A 7,370-nucleotide genomic window follows, 5' to 3' on the forward strand; every position below is an offset into this window, starting at 1 on the left:
CGCCGCCTTGGGCGGCGCTGTGCGCCCCCTTTGGGCGGCGCCGTGCGCCGCCCGGGGCAGCAACAATTGCTGCCCCACCGGGCAGCGATCCAATCGCTGCCCGGGTTTTGCCCCGAAAAAAAAATTTTTTTTTTTATTAAAAATATTTATTTTGTTTCATAAACCGAGACTCAAAAATTTTGTACAATTGATTATTCAATCGATTGATCTGAGCAACCTGGCTCTGATACCACTGTTGGAAAACTGGCGAGTTCCCAGACCAATTACGATTGATACCCGGTGCAGCGGAAGTTTAAAAATTTTTCATGGAACGTTTCCATGATATGGGTATCAACCGTTCATCGATTGAATTACGTGTGTGTAAAATTTAAATAACAATTAAATAAATTTTACCTCAAATCTCGCAACGAGATTAATGGACACCAACAGAACAATTCTGCTCTTGTTGTCTCTCCCTGGAACCGATGAACGCCTTCAATCAGGTCCACGAACAGAGGTTTAATCCCTCTGATAGATTGCACTAGAAAATCTATCAGAAGTTTTCTGCGAAGAGAATACACGAATTTGATTCGTTATTCCTTACTGCGATTCAAAATCACAGACCGGAATTTTCTCTGACAGAGTAGGGAGGGGGCGGCCAAAAAACGTTTTGAGAGGCTAGGGTTTTCGAAAAATTGCTCTCAAAATAATGACCTGTTGTGTGTAATTTCTGTACTGAAATAACTTATTTATAATGCAGGCCACTAACACCTTAGGGCCCATTAGTCATAAGCTGGGGCCCGACAAGCAAAGCCCGCTCGTTCAGAAATTAATATAAAATTCATCGTGACTCCGATTGATGAAACGATTTCACCAATGTGCACAGAAACCATTTCTGCACGTTTTAAAGTCAAAATAAATTTTCCTGAATCCGAATTCAGTGGTTTCCAAAAATGTCCATCCCTATGTCATTTTAGGAAATCCTACTCCCTTACTCTTATTTAAGAAGTCCAACTCCTTAGTTCATTAAATTTAACTCTTTAAATTTAACTATCTCAACGGGGATTAAAACTCCATTACACTGTGTGACCCTCAATGGTTCAGGGATACAGCTAGCCGTGGGCTCACAACTCCTTGTGACTCGGAACAACACTTTCCGACTTGCCCAACGAATCATGGTAAAGCGCCTAGCAACATCGCCCCATGATTCCCTAGGTATCAGTGATAGTGCCTACAAGAACCAGTAGATTTTGGTTAGCGTACAGTACGGTCCCTTCATCCATATATCCCGATCGAATCAACAACCATTGGTATATCGAGAGTCGCTCAAGATTCGATAACTATGCAATGCATCTTGAAGATCAAATTAGTGACATCGCATGTGCTACTAAGAAACCATTTCTTAAATCACATCAAGTACTCTGGCCAGAGATTTGTCACACTAATATCTCCTCAGATCGCATAGGATATCCACACTCGCAAGTATGTGGTGAATCCTTGACAACAATGCATTGACTCCTATATGTGTCGTAACTGTACCCAATCTCGACACCTGATGACCCCCTCAGAGTCGGTAAACGAGTCAAAGCACAGTACTAGCATATAGAGTCTCCATGATGTTTCAAGTCGTAAGGACTAATGGTGTACAACCAAAACCGCGGACTTTATCCACTCGATAAGTGATAACCACTTGGAAAGTCCGGATAGGGTAGTTCGACTATTCATCCTATGAATATCCATTTGCATGCTTCGAACATCTCCATGTTCCCTACCAATGAAACGTGGTACTCCGCATCGCAAATGCTAGTCTCAAACTCGAGCGATCCTTATCCTTATTATCGGACGGCTCAATCGACTAGGAACGGTTTTAGAATATACAGTGACTATAAGATGTATTTCATGATAGACATCTCCATGTTCTACCACATCTTACATACACTATAGTATATTCAAGGTCTTTATCAAAACAACAATAGTATATCATAATATAACAATATGAAGTAATATAAAGTCATTGCCATAAAAGTGTAAATAATATTAAACAAAAGATTGTTTATACAAAGAGTCAACAAAGCCCATAGCCACACAGTTGGCTCACTGGGCACCCACTCTTACAATCTCCCACTTGCCCTATAGCCAACTAGTCATACTACGTAGACCCATTGCTTCGCGATGTTTGTCAAACAATGGTCCTGGCAAAGGCTTAGTAAGTGGATCAGCGATATTGTCTGCAGAGGCCACTCGTTCGACACTGATGTCTCCTCTTTCCACAATCTCCCGGATTATGTGGTATTTCCTCAGTACGTGTTTGGATCTTTGATGAGACCTTGGTTCCTTTGCTTGAGCAACGGCACCCGTGTTGTCGCAGTACACCGGGACTGGACCAACAAATTCAGGAATGACGCCCAACTCTTGGACGAAATTCCTCATCCAAACGGCCTCTTTAGCAGCAGCTGATGCTGCAATGTATTCAGCCTCAGTGGTGGAATCCGCTGTGGTGTCCTGCTTGGAACTCTTCCAAGAGACAGCACCGCCATTGAGCATGAACACAAATCCAGAGGTTGACTTCGAGTCATCCACATCACTTTGGAAGCTAGAGTCGGTATAGCCTTCCAGTTTGAGTTCTCGTCCTCCATAAACCATGAACATATTCTTAGTCCTTCGCAAGTACTTAAGAATGTCCTTCACGGCTTTCCAATGCATCTGACCAGGATTAGACTGATATCTGCTCGTGACACTCAGAGCAAATGCTACATCCGGTCTGGTAGATATCATCCCATACATGATGCTACCTATAGCTGACGCATATGGTACATGTGTCATATTCTCTATCTCTGCATCAGTCTTGGGACACATAGACTTGGATAGAGAAACTCCATGACACATGGGTAGATGTCCTCTCTTGGACCCATCCATTGAAAACCGTTTCAATATGGTATCGATGTAGGTTGATTGAGTGAGTCCTATCATTCTCTTAGATCTATCCCTATAGATCTGTATCCCAAGAATGTAGGATGCCTCACCCAAATCCTTCATCGAAAATCTACCTGATAACCATATCTTTGTTGACTGCAACATCCCTACATCATTCCCAATGAGTAGGATGTCATCAACATAAAGTACTAAGAATGTCACCGCATCCTTAACTACTTTCTTGTACACGCAAGGTTCCTCCGGGTTCTTGATGAAACCAAAGTCTTTAATTGTTTCATCAAATTTCTGGTTCCAACTTCTTGATGCTTGTTTTAGACCATAAATTGATCTCTGAAGCTTGCATACCTTATGCTCGCTTCCCATGGATGTGTACCCCTCAGGCTGCTTCATATAGATTTCTTCCTTAATGTCTCCATTAAGAAAAGCAGTCTTCACATCCATTTGCCATATCTCATAGTCATACCATGCAGCTATGGCAATTAGGATTCTTATGGACTTGAACATTGCGACTGGTGAAAAGGTTTCATCATAGTCAACTCCTTGCCTTTGAGTATAACCTTTCGCCACCAATCGCGCCTTGTAGGTCAATACCTTACCATCAGGCCCAAGCTTTCTTTTGTAGATCCATTTACACCCTATTGGAACAATTCCATCGGGAGGATCCACTAAAGTCCAGACTTGGTTAGTATGCATCGAATCCAATTCTGACTGCATAGCTTCAAGCCATAAATTCGAATCCGCATCAGAAATTGCTTCCTTGAAGCTTCTTGGATCACATCCAATGTCGGGTTCATCTTGACCCTCTTCAAGAAGAAGACCATATCGAACTGGAGGTCTAGAAGTCCTCTCGGATCTTCTAGGTGCAGGCGTGTCCAGCAATGGTTCCTGAGGTGTGGGATCGTTATTTTGTATTTCGGGTTCTTCTCGAACTTCTTCGAGTTCCATCATCTCGCCTTTCTTATCCAATAAGAATTCCTTCTCCAAGAAGGTGGCATTCCTAGAAACAAACACCTTTGTTTCAGCAGGATAATAGAAATAATATCCGATTGAATTCTTCGGATACCCCACAAAATAACACAAGCTGGATCGACTATCCAACTTATCTCCCACTGTCCGCTTCACGTAAGCAGGACATCCCCAAATCCTCAAGTACGAATACTTAGGAGCTTTGCCATTCCATAACTCGTATGGTGTTTTGTCCACTGCTTTAGTGTGGACGTTGTTCAACAACAATACCGCCGTTTCAAGCGCATAGCCCCAAAACGAAGGTGGAAGCTCAGTGAAGCTCATCATGGATCGAACCATGTCCAACAAAGTTCGATTACGACGCTCCGATACACCATTAAGCTGTGGTGTCATAGGAGGAGTCCACTGAGAGAGAATCCCATTCTCTTTCAGATAGTCCAAAAACTCGGTACTCAAGTATTCTCCACCTCGATCCGATCGAAGTGCTTTAATACTTTTACCTAGCTTGTTTTCTACTTCAGCCCTGAATTCTTTGAACTTTTCAAATGCTTCAGACTTATATTTCATTAAATATAAATACCCATACCTAGAATAATCATCAGTAAAGGTAATGAAGTAGGTGTGGCCATGTTGAGTCCCTACTCTAAATGGACCACAAACATCTGTATGGATCAAATCCAACAGATTTTGACTACGTTCAGGCTTCCCCTTAAAAGGAGATTTAGTCATTTTCCCTTTTAGGCAGGATTCACAAGTAGGTAGAGAGTTAATATCAGACATATCAAACATGCCCTCTCCCACTAGCTTGTTCATCCTCCTTGAGGAAATATGACCTAGTCTAGCGTGCCAAAGGTTTGCCGGGTTTTGACTATCGATTTTCCTTTTGTTTGTTGTTGCCGGTTTGTCAATACAATTCACTGGAACGTCTTTTAGTTTTAAATTGTATAGATCGTTTTCAAGTTGTCCATTTCCAATTAAACATTCATTCTTGTAAATACTGCAAATCCCATTCACAAAATTACAAGAATAACCATCTCTATCAAGCATAGAAATAGAAATAATGTTTTTAATTAAATCTGGCACAAATAAAACATCTCTCAACACTAATTTAAAACCATTCTGCAAAATCAAACAAACATCTCCAATGGCCGTAGCTTCAACTCTGGAACCATTCCCGAGCCTCAGCTGGGTCTCACCCATTCTAAGCCTGCGACTTCTTGTCATCACCTGCAAATCATTGCAAATGTGAGAACCACATCCGGTATCCAATACCCAAGAAGTTGTATTAAGTGACATGTTTATTTCGATATAGAACATACCCTTTGCAGTTCCCAACTGCTCAAGATACTCCTTGCAGTTGCGCTTCCAATGACCCGGCTTCTTGCAGTAATGGCAAACATCCTTGGATTTTCCATCGTTTGAAGCCTTTGTCTTTTGCTTCTTCTCGGGTTCCACTTTCTTGGGTGGGGCAGAACGTTTCTTGCCCTTCATACTTGGCCCCTTCTTAGCAGAAGATGAGGAGCCCACCAAGAAAGCTGGCTTATCCTTCTTAAGTGTGGATTCATATGTAACGAGCATATTGACCATCTCTTCAAGGGTGGCATCTATCTTGTTCATATTAAAATTTATCACGAATCCATCAAATGAAGAAGGAAGAGATAGAAGCAGCAAGTCCACATTGAGTTCATGCTCCAACACCAAATCAAGGGTCGCTAACTTCTGTATGAGCCAAATCACTCGTACCCCATGATCACGGACCGAAGTCCCTTCACGCATGCGGCACGTCATCAACTCCTTAACAGTAGAGAACCTTTCAGCCCTCGACTGAGCCCCAAAAAGTTCCTTGAGTTGCGTGTGAATGTCAGCAGCATTCACCGTGTCCTCAAATCGCCTCTGGAGTTCATCAGACATCGAGGCTTGCATATAGCATTTGGTCTTGATGTCATGGTCACACCATGCATCAAGTTTGGCCAATTCCTCCGGACTTATGTCAGCTGGTGCTTCCTTCGGAGGTGCTTTCTCTAACACGTAGAGCATTTTCTCCGAAGTTAAGACAATCTTCAACTTCCGGAACCATTCCGTATAGTTGGCGCCAGTCAGCTTGTTTTGTTCGAGGATCGAGAATAAAGGATTTCGCGAATTCATTGTGTGAAATACTGAAAAGGAAAAACAGACATATATCAATGATTGTTTAACAATTTACTAAGACATAAAATAGGCGAATTTAATTTTATGAATCTCACTCCCACTATTTTAACGATTTCACCACCCTCTAGTGAAAACGGGAAACTTTTTCCTTAGTGAGAACATGGAGTCCAATTGACAAACTTATGGTCCCGAATAATATCAGCCAACCATAATTCTCAAAAGGTAGAGCCCAATTGCTTCCAAAGCAACCCCCATGTATTTACCTCATGTCCAATAAGGGCCCAATAATATGACGCCGTTTAAAGTGACATGTCAAGATGACCCATCAATATTAAGTTGTGATGGACGGTCGCCATGTGGATCCCCCAATAATATGAGCCGATCCCATGGGAGTTCCACCCAACTTACAACATTTGTCGATCCAATGTACAGCTTTCCGACGAACGGGCCCCCCCAATAATATGAGCCGGACCTTATCCGCGGGTAGCATCACATACATTGACCGTTGATGGAAGGTAGGAACATTTAAACAATATTTAAATTTCCTTTATTTATCTTGATATAAATTTTAAATCATATTTAAAATGAGGGATTTTATTTATAAAAATATTTGTCTCATCATTTTAATTTATTGCATGCATTGCCGGATTCACGCAATTTATGTCTAAACATGCATACAATCATAATATCACATATTATATAGGATGATCGATTCCATTTCTAATTGACCCGTGGTTGCCAATCACGGGTCTTAGTCCAATCCTAGGTAATATGCAGTATGCAAATGCAATCCTATTACATATGCTTCCAATTTACATTTCTTCAGTCTTCATTGTCTGTTGGGCCCACCATCTTCAAATCTTGATCTCCCATTAAATCTAATGTATTTACAATTAAATAACAATGACAAGTAGGGGATACATTTTTTTAGGGGGTGGGAACGGGCTATAAACCAAGCCCACTTTTATTACATATGACATTCATATCGGGCCATAAACCAGGCCCATTAATAAAACCAACAACAATAAAGACAAAATGTAAATTCCTAACATACACCTACAAAATTGGTCATGGCAATCGATCATCCTTATCCAATAACATTTAATTCAAAATTAATTTATTGGATAACATGCTGTGGCAATTCAACTTTAAACAAGATAAAATCATATTTTATATATAAAATCACATTTCACATATAAAATCATATTTTATCTCCATATCAAATAAAATCATATTTTATCTATAAAATCCAATTTTACAAATAAAATCATATTTTATCTAATATATCATAAGATCATATCTTATCATCAATTGTACCAAAATAATTGATTTCAAAATTCAAT

Source organism: Henckelia pumila, chromosome 1 (genome assembly GCF_033568475.1).
Source record: "Henckelia pumila isolate YLH828 chromosome 1, ASM3356847v2, whole genome shotgun sequence".
NCBI lineage: Eukaryota > Viridiplantae > Streptophyta > Magnoliopsida > Lamiales > Gesneriaceae > Henckelia > Henckelia pumila.